The sequence below is a fragment of the Triticum aestivum genome, chromosome 2B, assembly GCF_018294505.1.
Source record: "Triticum aestivum cultivar Chinese Spring chromosome 2B, IWGSC CS RefSeq v2.1, whole genome shotgun sequence".
Lineage (NCBI taxonomy): Eukaryota > Viridiplantae > Streptophyta > Magnoliopsida > Poales > Poaceae > Triticum > Triticum aestivum.
In genome coordinates this window covers 554,460,236-554,474,253 of record NC_057798.1, presented here as the reverse complement: position 1 = coordinate 554,474,253, position 14,018 = coordinate 554,460,236, and the positions used below count along the sequence as shown (strand labels likewise).

Sequence of the window (14,018 nt, the reverse complement as noted above, 5' to 3'; positions counted from 1 at the left end):
CAACGGAGACGCACTTCCCCCGAAGGGAAGGAACTTCAGTAACACATCCTCGTCTCCACCGGCTCCACTTGTGGTTATCTCTTCTCTTTACTTTGTGCAAGCCTTTTGTGTTATATCCCTTATTTGCATTTGTTGTGGTTGTTATTAGCATCATATAGGTTTCTCACCTAGTTGCACATCTAGACAACCTATTTGTTGCTAAGTCTAATTTGTTAAGAAAAGCTAAAAATTGGTAGTTTCCTATTCACCCCATCCCCTCTAGTCAACCATATCGATCCATTGAATTGGTATCATAGCATTGTCTCTTTGTTAAGGATTTATCCACCCGAAGAGTATGGTTGACACCGAGGAGGAAGTGCCCGAGGCCGTGGAGTTGACTTCGATCACTCCAGATGACTTAAATGAAGCTATGGCTTCACTTAAGATGTCTATGACGGCCGAAGTCAAGTCTATGCTTAAAGAATTACTTGAGGGGATGAAATCCACTCCCGATCCCTTGCTTGTGGTTAATCCCACGGCATTGGAGTCGGAGGCCAATTCCGCCAAGGAAGCGGCTAAAGGTACTCATGTTCCTTCCCCTCATGACAAGAATGGGACGGGAACCTTTGCCTCGGTTCCCCCTCTCCCGGTCTATGGAGGACCGGTCCCCGTAGCTCGCATTAATATTCATGGTCCTCCTACCAAGCTTGTTAAGGGTGATTTTGCTAGTTGGGTCTTCTGCATTAAGTCTCATTTGAATCATTTCTCAACTAACCTTTGGAGAATCGTTGAGCAAGGCTTCTACCTGCATGATCCAAACAACTTCACCCCAAGAGAAGAAGTGGACAACCAATACAATCACTTTGCTTTGTTCATCCTTCAAGAAGCGGTCCCTCCCAAAGACCTAGCACACCTATTATCTTTCATTCGTGCAAAGGATTGTTGGGAGCACATTGTTTCGATGTACAAGGTGAGCTCAAGCATCCAATGATCCAACTTTGAAGTGGTCCATGACGAGGCCGATGAATTTGTGATGCTCGAAGATGAGGCTCCACATGACCTTTACCGGAGGGTGACTACTCTTGCGGTTGCTCTCCGAGACCATGGAAGCAAGGATACGTATGACACTTGGATCAAGCGCAAGTTCCTCAAGGCCATCATGCCCTTCAACAAGGCCATGTCTTCCATGATTCGTCAAAGGCCGGACTTTCACTCCTTAATCTCAAGTGAAGTGTTGGATGAGTTTATTGCCATGAACATCATGAACAAGACCGCTGACAATGCTCTTGCTCGGGTCCGGTCAAAGAAAAGCACTCCCACTCTTGCTTTGAAGGCCAAGGCCATTCCGGAAGAAGAAGAGGAGTGTGGCCTCGAGGATACCAAATATGCTTACCATGAGCACATGGGTCTTGCGTCAAGGCAATTTTGGAGCAACAAGAGTAACTCAAGGAACAACTTCACCAAGAACAACTCAAGTGGGTCAAAGAACAAGCAATGTGTAAGGACTTGCTACAATTGTGGCAATGTGAGTCACTTTGTAGTGGATTGCCCTTACGAGAAGAGGGAAGACAATGGTGGAAAATTCATTCGCAAAGATAAAGACAAGTCTTTCCCTAGCAAGAACAACTTCACCAAGAAGTCTCATCCAAAGGGCTTGGTGGCACATGAAGAGTACCCCTCTGATGATGATGAGGAAGATACAAATGGATAAGGGATGGCAATGGCTACCACTGCCATTGATACTTCCTCCCTCTCCAAGGTGTCTCTCTTCGGCGCCCCTAATGGAAACACCATTGCCAAGTGTCTCATGGACAAAGGTATCAACAAGGTAACTCCTAACATCAAAACCACCGTCATTACTACTCCTTCATTGCTAGATTGTGTTGATGATAGTGAGGTGGAGAAGGTTGATGAGAATGAGTTCACCAAGTTTGTGAGCAAGCTCAAGGGTGAGTCCAAGAAGCACTTTGTTGCTCTCTAGGAACAACTTGGTGAGGCCAATGATATCATTGAGTCGCATGAGGATACTATCTCCAAGATGGAGGAGCATAGTCGTGACTATGCCGATGAAATTTTGAATCTTTCCATTGCTCTAAAGGAAGAGGAAGATCTTCAGTTAACTCTTAAGGAGTCACACAATGCTGATCATGCTAAATTGCAAAACGATCTTGATGATGCTATTGTTCTTACTCGTGTGCTTAAATCCGAGAAAGCTGAACTTGGTGTTGGCCATGCTAGACTCAAGGAAGAGTTTGATATACTTGACAAGGCTCACAAGGTCTTGGAAGGTGTTCGTGCCTCTCTCAGAGAGTCTCATGATCAACTCCAAGTGAAGCTAACCAAGGAGATTTCCACTTGTCCTCCTTTCGTTCTAATTGATAATGCTCATGCTACTAACCCTTGTTTTGAGATGTGCATCTTATGGGGGAAAATGCTAAGTTGAAAGAGAAACTTGAGAAGGGCTTTGTGACTTGAAGAAGAAGAACCTCAACAACCTTTTGAGTAATCAAAAGGAAGTTGTAGGAACGGAAGTACTTGGGTTTGTACCCAAGTTAAAGAAGAAGAAGAAGAAGAAGAAGAAGAAGAAGAAGAAGAAGAAGAAGAAGAAGAAGAAGAAGAAGAAGAACAAGGAAGTGGGTGGTAATGACAAGAAGGGCAAAACCGCTCCCAACAACAAAGCCGACGACTTTAACCATTATTATGTTTTATGTTGTGCTAGTGATGGGCATGTTTATGCCAAATTCGTTGGTTCTTAGTATGAGAATATTGAATGGTCTATTTGGGTTCCTAAGATCCTTGTTTCTAACATCAAAGGACCCATTCAAAAATGGGTACCTAAACCCAAGCATTGATCTCTTGTAGGAGTTTGCTTCCGGTGGGGTGTGTTGCTTGATAGTGGAGCAACAAATCATATGACCGGAAGCAAGGACTTGGTGGTGGATGTGCATCCAATTCCATATATGCCCACCCATGTCCAATTTGGTGATTCCTCAACTTCTAAGGTATTGGGACTTGGCAAGGTGGTCATTTCTCAACATTTAACTATTGAGAAGGTCATGCTTGTTGAGTCCCTTGCATACAATTTACTTTCTGTTCGTAAACTTGCACTTATGGGATTTGCAACATTATTTGATCTTGATACCGCGGCCCTTTTGTGGAGCAAGACTCTTAAAGTAGCCTTTGTTGGGCATGTCAAGAACGGTCTCTATGTGCTGAACTTTTGGAGCGTCCCACTAAGTTAGCGACTTGCCTAATGGCTAAAGTTGATGTGGGTTGGCTTCGGCATCGCCGACTAGCCCATGTCAATATGAGATCTTTGCAAAGTCTCCTCAAGGGGACCACGTTTGTGGACCAATGTGAGTTTTGCCAAAGACCGTGCTTGCAGTGCTTGTATCGAAGGAAAGCTTCATGAAACGGCTCACCGTCCCACGACTATAATCTACTCCAAGAGGCCCTTGGAGCTCCTTCACATGGATCTATTTGGACCTCCTTCCTTTGATAGTCTTGGGGGAAGAAATTATTGCTTGCTGATTGTGGATGACTACTCAAGATATACATGGGTATATTTCTTCAAGAGGAAGAGTGAGACTCAACAAAACGTCATCAACTTTGCAAATGAAGCTCAACGTCAACTTGAAGAAAATATCTTGATGATTAGAAGTGACAACGGCACCGAGTTCAAGAACTACACCTTGGATGAGTTTCTTAGTGACGAGGGGATGAAGCACCAATATGCCGCACCCTATACCCCTCAACAAAATGGTGTGGCGGAGAGGAAGAACCGGACGTTGATGGATGCGGCAAGAACCATGATGGTGGAATTCAAATCTCCGTACAACTTTTGGGCTGAAGCCATCAACACTGCATGTCATGCATCAAATATGCTCTATCCCTGCAAAGGCTTGAACAAGACTCCATATGAGATACTTACCGGTAACAAGCCCAACCTCAAGTACTTCCGGGTGTTCGGTTGTAAGTGTTTCATTCTCAAGAAAGGTGTTCGTTTGTCTAAATTCGAACCTAGAGCTCAAGAGGGCATATTTGTTGGCTATGCTACAAACTCTCATGCTTACCGTGTCATCAACAAGTCCAACGGACTCATTGAGGAGACATGTAACATGGAGTTTGATGAAAATAACGGCTCCCAAGTGGAGCAAAGTGGTCTTTGTGATGTAGGTGATGGAATTCCTCCCCAAGCCATAAGAAGAATGGGGATTGGTCAAATGCCATTGAGGAACCCCATGTGGCCAAAGGAGAACAACAATGCTCTACTCAAGTGGAGCCATCACCTACGCAAGACCAACACGCTTTCGAAGAACAAAGTGAAGGTCCTCAACTCCATGAACAATATCAAGGGTAAGATCAACCCCATGTAGATGGTGATGTACCAAATGATGCTCAAGATTAAGTTCATGCCTCTGAGCTCGCTCATGATCAAATGCATGCTCAAGGTCAAGAGCAAGCTCAAGATGGTGATCAAGGTCAAGAGAAAGCTCAAGATGGTGCTCAAGATCAAGTGCAAGCTCGAGATCAAGAGCAAACTCAAGACGGTGCTCAAGATAATAAAGATGATCCTCGAATGCCCATCGAGGAACTTCCAGAGCATCGTGCCGCCAAGATGGCGTCCAAGCTAAAGCACCAACAACATGTCTTGGAGAATGTGCTTGGAAGCTTAAGGAAAGGGGTAACTACTCGTAAACAATTATCAAACTTTTGTGAGCATCACACGTTTGTTTCGTGTGTTAAACCCCAGAAGGTCCATGAGGCGCTCATTGATGATGATTGGCTTGAATAAATGCATGATGAACTCAACAACTTCGAGTGCAATCAAGTTTTGGAATTAGTTCCAAGGCCAACGGAGAACGTAATGTCATCGGGACAAAATGGAACTTCAGGAACAAGCAAGATGCAAACGGTGTGGTTGTTCGAAACAAGGCAAGATTGGTGGAACAAGGCTACTCCCAAGTTGATGGTATCGACTACGGTGAAACCTTTGCCCCCTTTGCTCTTCTTGAATCTATTTGCATGTTGCTTGCCTATGCATCTCATCATGACTTTAAATTGCAACAAATGGATGTGAAAAGTGCATTTCTTAATAAATGAGTTGGTGTATGTCAAACAACCTCTGGGATTCGAGGATCCCAAGTTCCCCACTCATGTATAAAAACTCAAAAAGGTGCTCTATGACCTTAAGCAAGCCCCACGTGCGTGGTATGAGCACCTTACTGAGTTGCTGCAAGATCGTGGGTTTGAAATTGGGAAAATTGATCCCACTCTTTTTACTAAGAGGGTCAAAGGGGATTTGTTCATATGCCAACTATACGTTGATGATATTATTTTTGTTCTCCTAACAAATCTTTTAATGATGAGTTTGCCACACTAATGACCGACAAGTTTGAGATGTCTATGATGGGAGAGTTGAAGTTCTTTCTTGGGTTCGAAGTCAAGCAAAGAAGAGAAGGAACTTTCATCAACTGAGCCAAGTATACCCCAGACATGCTCAAGATATTCAAGCTAGATGATGTCAAGCCGGTCAAGTTTCCAATGCCCACCAAATGCAAGCTTGACAGTGATCCCAATGGTAAAGCAATGGATCAAAAGATATATCGCTCCATGATTGGATCCTTGCTTTACCTTTGTGCATCTAGACCTGATATAATGTTGAGTGTGGGAATTTGTGCATGGTTTCAAGCCGCACCTAAGGAACGTCACTTTGTGGCGGTCAAGCGAATCTTTTGATATTTGGCTCATACCCCAAACTTTGGCATATGGTACCCCAAAGGAGCAAGCTTTGATCTCATGGGTTACTCGGATTCAGATTGGGCGGGAGATTGTGTGGATAGGAAGTCAACTTCCAGAGGGTGCCAGTTTCTTGGTCGCTCTTTGGTAAGTTGGTCTTCAAAGAAGCAAAATTGTGTGTCTCTCGTCCACAGAGGCCGAATATGTAGCCGCCGCAAGTTGTTGTGCACTATTTCTATGGATGAGGCAAACTTTAAAGGATTATGGTGTCACTTGTGACAAAGTGCCTCTTCTATGTGACAATGAAAGTGCTATCAAGATTTCTCACAATCCGGTAAAGAATACTACACTGTAGAAGTTTTGTCAGTGCCTCTTCTATGTGACAATGAAAGTATAATCTGTAAAGAATGCAAGATTCATCATACTTCCCTAACTCCAAAAATTATGAGAAAAATACTACACTGTAGAAGATTTATCACAGCTCAATATGCAAAAAGTTTCAATATTATATCATTCTCTGACTTTTCTAGGGAATTTTTGCAACATCGGTAAACTTTCTGTTTTGAAAGAGCAACATGTATACTTGCAAAATAAGCATGGTAAAAGCTATCCTGGACATTTTTATTGAAAATATAGATGCAAAACATTATTCTAAATAACAGCAAGCAAATACTAACAAAATAAAATGACGCTCCAAGCAAAACACATATCATGTGGTAAATAAAAATATAGCTCCAAGTAAAGTTACTGATGAACGAAGCTGAAAGAGGGGATGCCTTCTGGGGCATCCCCAAGCTTAGGCTCTTGCCACTCCTTATTCCATAGTCCATCGAATCTTTACCCAAAACTTGAAAACTTCACAACACAAAACTCAACAGAAAATCTCATGAGCTCCGTTAGTACAAGAAAACAAACCACCACTTTAAGGTACTGTAATGAACTCATTATTTATTTATATTGGTGTTAAACCTACTGTATTCCAACTTCTTTATGGTTCATACCCTCCGATACTACTCATAGATTCATCAAAATAAGCAAATAACACAATGAAAACAGAGTGTGTCAAAAACAGAACAGTCTGTAGCAATCTGTATCAAACGTATACTTCTGGAACTCCAAAAACTCTGATATAAATTGGTGGACCTAAAGAATTTCTCTATTAATTATCTGAAAAAAGAATCAACCTAAAATCACTCTCTAGTAAAAAAAATGGCAGCTAATCTCGTGAGCGCTAAAGTTTCTGTTTTTTACAGCAAGATCATAAAGACTTCACCCAAGTCTTCCCAAAGGTTCTACTTGGCACAAACACCAATTAAAACATAAAACCACATCTAAACAGAGGCTAAATGAATTATTCATTACTAAAATTGGGTTGCCTCCCAACAAGTGATATCATTTAACGCCCCTAGCTAGGCATGATGATTTCAATGATGCTCACATAAAAGATAAGAATTGAAACATAAAGAGAGCATCATGAAGAATATGACTAGCACATTTAAGTATAAACCACTTCCTATGCATAGGGATTTTGTGAGAAAACAACTTATGGGAACAATAATCAGCTAGCATAGGAAGGCAAAACAAGCATAACTTTAAAATTTTCAACACATAGAGAGGAAACTTGATATTGTTGCAATTCCTACAAGCATATGTTCCTCCCTCATAATAATTTTCAGTAGCATCATGAATGAATTCAAAAATATAACCAGCACCTAAAGCATTCTTTTCATGATCTACTTGCATAGAAATTTTACTACTCTCCACATAAGCAAATTTCTTCTCATGAATAATAGGGGGAACAAACTCAACAAAATAATTGTCATGTGAGGCATAATCCAATTGAAAACTAAAATCATGATGACAAGTTTCATGGTTATCATTATTCTTTACTAGTTGACCCGTTGCGCCAAATGGCGTAGAGACCCGCTAAAGTCATGTTGTCATTGAAAATAGTTTCATTTTGCAAGAACATATTCGATATTTGTAGTAGAAAGCCCATGTGTTAAATCATGCTATATTGAAAATATGTTTATCACGCTGGAAAATCCAAGTTTGAAAAACATATCATATTTGTATAGCATGTATAGGCCAGTTAAGGAAGCATTTTTTAGTCAAAAATATGGTTATCACGCTGAAAAATCTGAGCTTGAAAAGAAAAATTGTATTACTACTTAAGAATGTATTCCAATTTTTCAGCAACTTTGTGCTTTAGAAACTAAACTCGGCAAGAATTTAGATCTTAGTCATATTGGAAACCGTATGGCCTTAGTTATGTTGTTTACAGAGACAAACGGTCAGTTAGGAAGGACTTTTAATAGAATCATCATCAACTCTCACAACCTGGGCAAGTCTCAGTTCTGCACCTACTCTATACAGAAGGATAATAATAAACTGAGGCAAACCTCTGTGGCCAAGGTAAACAAAAAAGGAGAGAAATGCACCATAATTCTTAAAAGGACCTATCCTAGGATGCATTTGACCGTGATGCCATCCTAAAAGTCCTTCCTAATACTTCTTAACTTCTTTCCTTAGTTGATCGCCCTGCGTTTGAATTTTTGTGCCACCTTCTCAACACTGATAAGAGTTCCATTGATAAGGTGATCTATGAGTTCAATACCAAGGCTTGGTGATTTCTATTAATGGAAATCAGAGAGAAAAGCTCTCTTTTATAAAAAAAGAGTTCAATACCCATCAACGTCAAGAGAAAAAGATCATGTCATGCATCTTAGCTGATTGATTGTTCATTTCTGCTACTGTAAATCAAGTCTTCAGAAGGTTGTGCAGCTCCAAAATTCTCTGGAATAGCTGCTACAGCAAAGAACAAACCATACCATACTCAAGTTGAAAATGCAAAGTTCGTTATAAAATAGAAACTTCAAAAGGCCATATCATGTAATATGCTAATATGATTTAGAAAATAATGACTGGAAAAAAAATATTTCTCAGTACAGAAAAAACTAAGAAAGACATTTCAACACTAACAAAACAGCAGCAAGCACAATGGTTCCACTACACTATGTAGATACCTAATTGCTAATTTAGGTTGTACGGTTGATGGAATAAAACAACATATAAAGAATCTCCTTTCAAGTACTCCCTCCATAAACTAATATAAGACCGTAGAAATCACTAAACTTAGTGATCTAAACGGTCTTCTAGTTTAGTGATCTATACGGTCTTATAGTTTAGTGATCTATACGGTCTTATATTAGTTTAAAAAGGAAGTATATCAAGAGACTGTAGCTTGGAAAGAAAAAACAACGCAAGACACATGAGCCTTCTAGAATGTAGCTGGAGTTTATAAAGGTCATAGGGCTCAAAAGCTCATCAATCCTTGAACTGGTTACATTATAAACAAATTAAGTTTGTCATAGAATAAAAGCATTATGCCTACTAAACCCAACTAGACAAAAGTGATCCATTTCAGTACATAACATTTGATGTGTCATCAATTGCCAAGTTGTTTAATTTTTTGGAATAGAATCATGTGGCCCAAACATATCTTGTATTGTAGTTTACAGAATAAAGGAAATTCAAAAATATGTTAACATTAATTTATATTCCATCCTAACAATAGCCTCATACAACACCACATCTCTAACCTTAAGCTTTTCGAAAAGCACCATAAAAATATGTTGAACAAAATAAATGACAAATGAAGAAGGAATGTATACATATAAAATTCATGTTTACTGGTTTACTATGAATCACTTTGATGAAGGAAGCAATTGGTTTAGTATGGAAATTAGAATTTCAACTCTAAGAATGATCATATATTTATCGTACTCCTAGCGGCTCCATGGTCAAGGTGAGGTAAGACCTCTGTGGTAACATGTAAGAAAATATGGTGCAGGGCAAAAGGAGTAATAAAAGTATGCTGGCAAGGCTCAAAACTGATGAACTATGCATTATGTTTCATTTCATGATGCACACTTAAGTCTTAACCATCGATACTGCATTAAATGGCTAAAGAACCATAACCTGAAAAGTTGTCATGGTGACCACATAATTCAATTTCTAAAACATGTGCCTCTTTTTTATATAATGTTAGCCTATTTCAGAAGGTACAAAAAAAAGGGCATGCAAAGATCATAATATGAACTGTAGGATCTAGAATTTACCGAGAAAATAGGTATGATAGTCAAAGCATGAGACAATAAAGCTTTTAGGGTCTCGGCACAAAATTATAAACCCATTATTGATATCCAAAGGTAACTATTTTGAATTCTCACTAAGCATGACAGGCAAAGTATTAAATGGATGAAAATGCTTCTATTCTCCTTATTAATTTGTTGTGATGTAAATCTGAGATATACATGCAATTCCAGCTAGAAATACACTTGACCAATTACCATCAAAATCATTATGGCAAAATAAGAACAGGTTCCAACTTGCTGTTGATAGAAAGTAAAGAAAGAAAAGAACACAACAAAAGTATGCCAATAAAGGCTTAAAGTAATAAGCAGTATTTTGTACCAATTGTAGCTGTATAAGAAATAATATGTCAAAATTAAAAAAATATCCTCGAGACAAAACATGTGATTGCTTAGTGTGAGTCGCGTTGCTTCTATTTTCAAAACACACTACTTGGATAGTTGTAGACATTGGTTATATGCTACTAAGATAAAACTTGATAACATAGGATTAGTGACTGTACGGTAAAATGTATATGTTCTGTCTCAGGGATGTGGTAAATTACACTTTAGCATGTGAATCAGTAGTTCCGAAAATAATAGAAACTTCACCATTTTGACAATCCTCAACACAAGGAGCTTGTAACAAATCTGGAACCACTACAGCCATGTACACATTAGTGCAAGCCAAACATCTTAATCTAAGAATAGTCTTATGATATAATATCTTTAGAAATAGCTGAAACTTATTTCTTCCAAGTCGGTCACTACATGTAGGAAATCACTCCAGTTATATTAGTTTGTCTGAAGCTTCTCTTTAGTGTTTCCATGCTGCCTGTTTGCACACTTCACTTATTTTCTGCAAGAACAAACCAGAGTAAGATAGCATTAGTGTATTGCATCTTACTCAAGTTGCCAGAAGCTAAGAGAATGCTTGGCGAAAAAAAGGGGAGCAAGGATATAACAATCTTAAAACATCCAAGGAAGTAATGTGTAATCCACCCAGCAAGAAAAATAGAGGCCATGGAATGATCAGTCTCACCTCAGCATTCCAAGACATGACTTGCACTCTGGATACAGATCACGAGAGTAGCAAGATACAATTAATTTTACATGTGCCTCAAGTCCAGTCTTCCGAGCCAGTAGAGACCCCGGTCTATCTGTTAGGGCTGCCAAAATAATACAAATATAATTGACTTCCTATTATAGGAAATATAGCAATACAGCTGGGTAGCAAGATCTTCAGGAGAGAAATGTAAACTAAACACAAACAAAATCATAGACCATCCAAAAACAACTGGACACACATATAAACATTTCAAGGAAAAATGTGTAAACCCACAACTCAACATCAATATGATCAAAAGAAACAAACAACTAACAGGACCATGTGCAATTGCTGACAAATATTTAGGAACGGAGGGAGTATATAAAACAGAACGGCATAGATAACCTCCTCACAAAACCATGGATGCCTATGCAACCATGGAGGCATCCGTACTAAACAGCAACTGAAAACATTTTTACATAACAGTCACTGTCAAACAATCAATCAAGAAAGATCCTCAGGAAACACAAGGAAATAAGACACATCTTATATATGTGTATAGAAGATCAGAGTAGAGGAGAATATAATGAGCATTCAGTGCTTCTTCGTCTGTGACCTCAAACATGCACGAATGTGCCGACAAAGCAAAACATGCTGCCATGGCTTCCAAAATAGGTATAACGACGGAAACAAGAGTGACATCCTGTTCAAATGGAACCACAAAAATAAGCAGCGTAATAAAAGTAGAAACCACAGACACAAAAACCAGGAATGGCCCTATTCTAGAAAGAACAAGCTTACTCAACTTGCTAATATTCCTATACAAAACTAAGACACAGAATTGGCCTTTCTAGTTCAAGTATAAATGATTCTCTCGGAGTTTGATTGTTAGATTTAAGGGTGTTGCTTGATTAGTTGAAGGAACACTCCATACAACCACATAAACAATAGCAGGCACATGGTTATGTTCTCCAAGACAAAGATGAACTCCACAGTATGAAAGAGAAAATGAAAGCATCAGAAAAGGCACACACCTTCACTGTAGAGGAATCAATCAAGATGAGCAGAAGCTCATCACCAAAAAGAAGTTTGAGATTTCAAAAGGACTTGCATATGTAACCTAGCAAACTCCGACTGGCTGCCATCAAGTTGCCTTAAGCCCTAATCCTTCGAATACCCGAGCACAATCACATAGCACAAGAGGTTAAAAGCCAATAGGAAAAAGGAGTTGATCTTTTTTTGCTTTGGTCTGCTGCTATTGCCTCTCTCCTGCTACTGCCTTTCTCTTGGATGATTTTTTGAACAGTCATTGGAAGTTCTGTGGGAAAATGGAGAGTGGGAGGCTCACCTTGTTGTTGAGCACGTAGTGGCAAGGGAGGGTGCCAAGGAAGCCTAGGAGGCCAAAGTTGGCATGCGTCTTACTTCAGATCGCACAAGTGCCATCCTTGGTCACGAGCAAAGGTGCCATTGACGCCTCAACCAAATCGCCCCATCACTGAGCGTTTAGCGGCGGCTCTCCATCATGCCGCAGGCACCCGAATCATTGTCGTAAGCCGACACCTAGCTTCCTTTTGTTGCACTCACCGGAGCTCGCGTCGCCCAGCCGGCGAGCCTTCCCCAATCGCCGACCCCACCCACATCTGCCGCTCCTTCAAATCTGCTACTTCTGCCAGCAGCCTTCGTGCCCTTCATGGCCTCCTGTAGTTCTCCTGCCCCGGCCCGACCCGGCCGCCGTCATGGACCCTGGCAACATGCCCCCGACATCATAGATGGCGAAGTCGTCGGTGCCCTGGAACCGGACCCGCAGATCGGGGCCTGGAGTAGTCGCTCCCGCTTTTATTGTCTCGCGCCCGAGCGCCGCCACTTCGCAACTCGGCGCCGCCATCGGAGCATCTCCGCCGCCGCTGCTCCTCTCGCACTGCGGCCGGCGCAGAGATTAAGAAGGAGGAGTTAGCTAGAAGAGAGAGGAGGAGACGAGTGGGTGTGGCGGTGGCAGGAACCAGGAAGGACTGGGTGGCTGGGTGCGCCCCTCCTGCTGTTGCTCCTCCTCGAACAGGACAAGGCCGGCGGCTGCAGCGCGAGAAGAAGGCCATGCTCATGTATCCTGCTGCTCCCCTCCTCCTGTCTCGAGGGCGAGCTCCTCCTGCCGAAGCCGGATCAAGGCCGATGGGCGCCGGCAGAGCACTGGGCGGACAAGGCCGAGGCGCAGTGGAGAGGGAGGGGAGCGGGGCGTATCAAATCGAGCGCCGCCGTCGTATCCCTGTGCCTGCCGCTGGAGGGAATGGTGAAGGGGAGGAGGAGGAGGCATGGTGGAGAGCAAGGCAGAAGGGGAGGACCTAGGGTTTGTGGTGGCTGAGGGAGAGAGATCGAGGAGGGAGGGAGGGTTGTGGAGTGCGGGCAATTGGATTGGGCCGAGGGGCTTTCGACGGCAGGGTTACCCACGCCCCCGCAAATGGCGCGACGCGCACGCGGCCTGCGGGGAGAGGGCGCACTCGCACCTCGAAATGGCTTACCCAACCAATAGGCACGGGACAAGACCCCACCCGTCATTGGCCATGTGAAGTTACCACGCGGTCAAAACCAGCAGTGAGAGCAGTGAGCATCTAACAGCCCAAACGAAGTCAAAGACCAGATTGACCACGATCCAACGGCCAACGAAGGCTGAAATCAGGGGAGCCTCCTGGAGGTGAGTTGTCTAGACTCTTTTTTGTGTTAAATAGCATACATATCATCACAATAATCATCATAAATAGGAGACCTGCTTTCATCATAATAAATTTGCTCATCAAAATTTGGGGGACAAAAAATATCATATTCATCAAACATAGCATCCCTGAGCTTGTGGCTTTGCATATCATTAGAATCATGGGTATTCAAAGAATTCATACTAATAACATTGCAATCCTGCTCATCATTCAAAGATTTAGTGCCAAACATTTTATAGATTTCTTTTTCTAGCACTTGAGCACAATTTTCCTTTCCATCATTTTCACGAAAGATATTAAAAAGATGAAGCATATGAGACAAACTCAATTCCATTTTTTTTCTAGTTTTCTTTTATAGACTAAACTAGTGTTAAAACAAGAAACTAAAAGATTCGATTGCAAGATCTAAAGATA

The 14,018-nt window shown here is 41.4% G+C and overlaps 1 long non-coding RNA gene across 2 annotated transcripts; it reads right to left on the bottom strand.

The window, feature by feature from the left end:
- Positions 1-10,428: 10,428 nt before the first annotated feature.
- On the bottom strand, positions 10,429-13,320 carry LOC123045999 (uncharacterized). Of its 2 annotated transcripts, XR_006421867.1 has the most exons (3): positions 11,934-13,320; positions 10,894-11,020; positions 10,429-10,710 (listed from the first exon to the last, which is right to left on the bottom strand). It is a non-coding gene; the product is annotated as an uncharacterized lncRNA (long non-coding RNA). The 2 variants fall into 2 exon arrangements; XR_006421866.1 differs by having other exon boundaries at positions 10,894-13,320.
- Between the last annotated feature and the right edge of the window lie 698 nt (positions 13,321-14,018).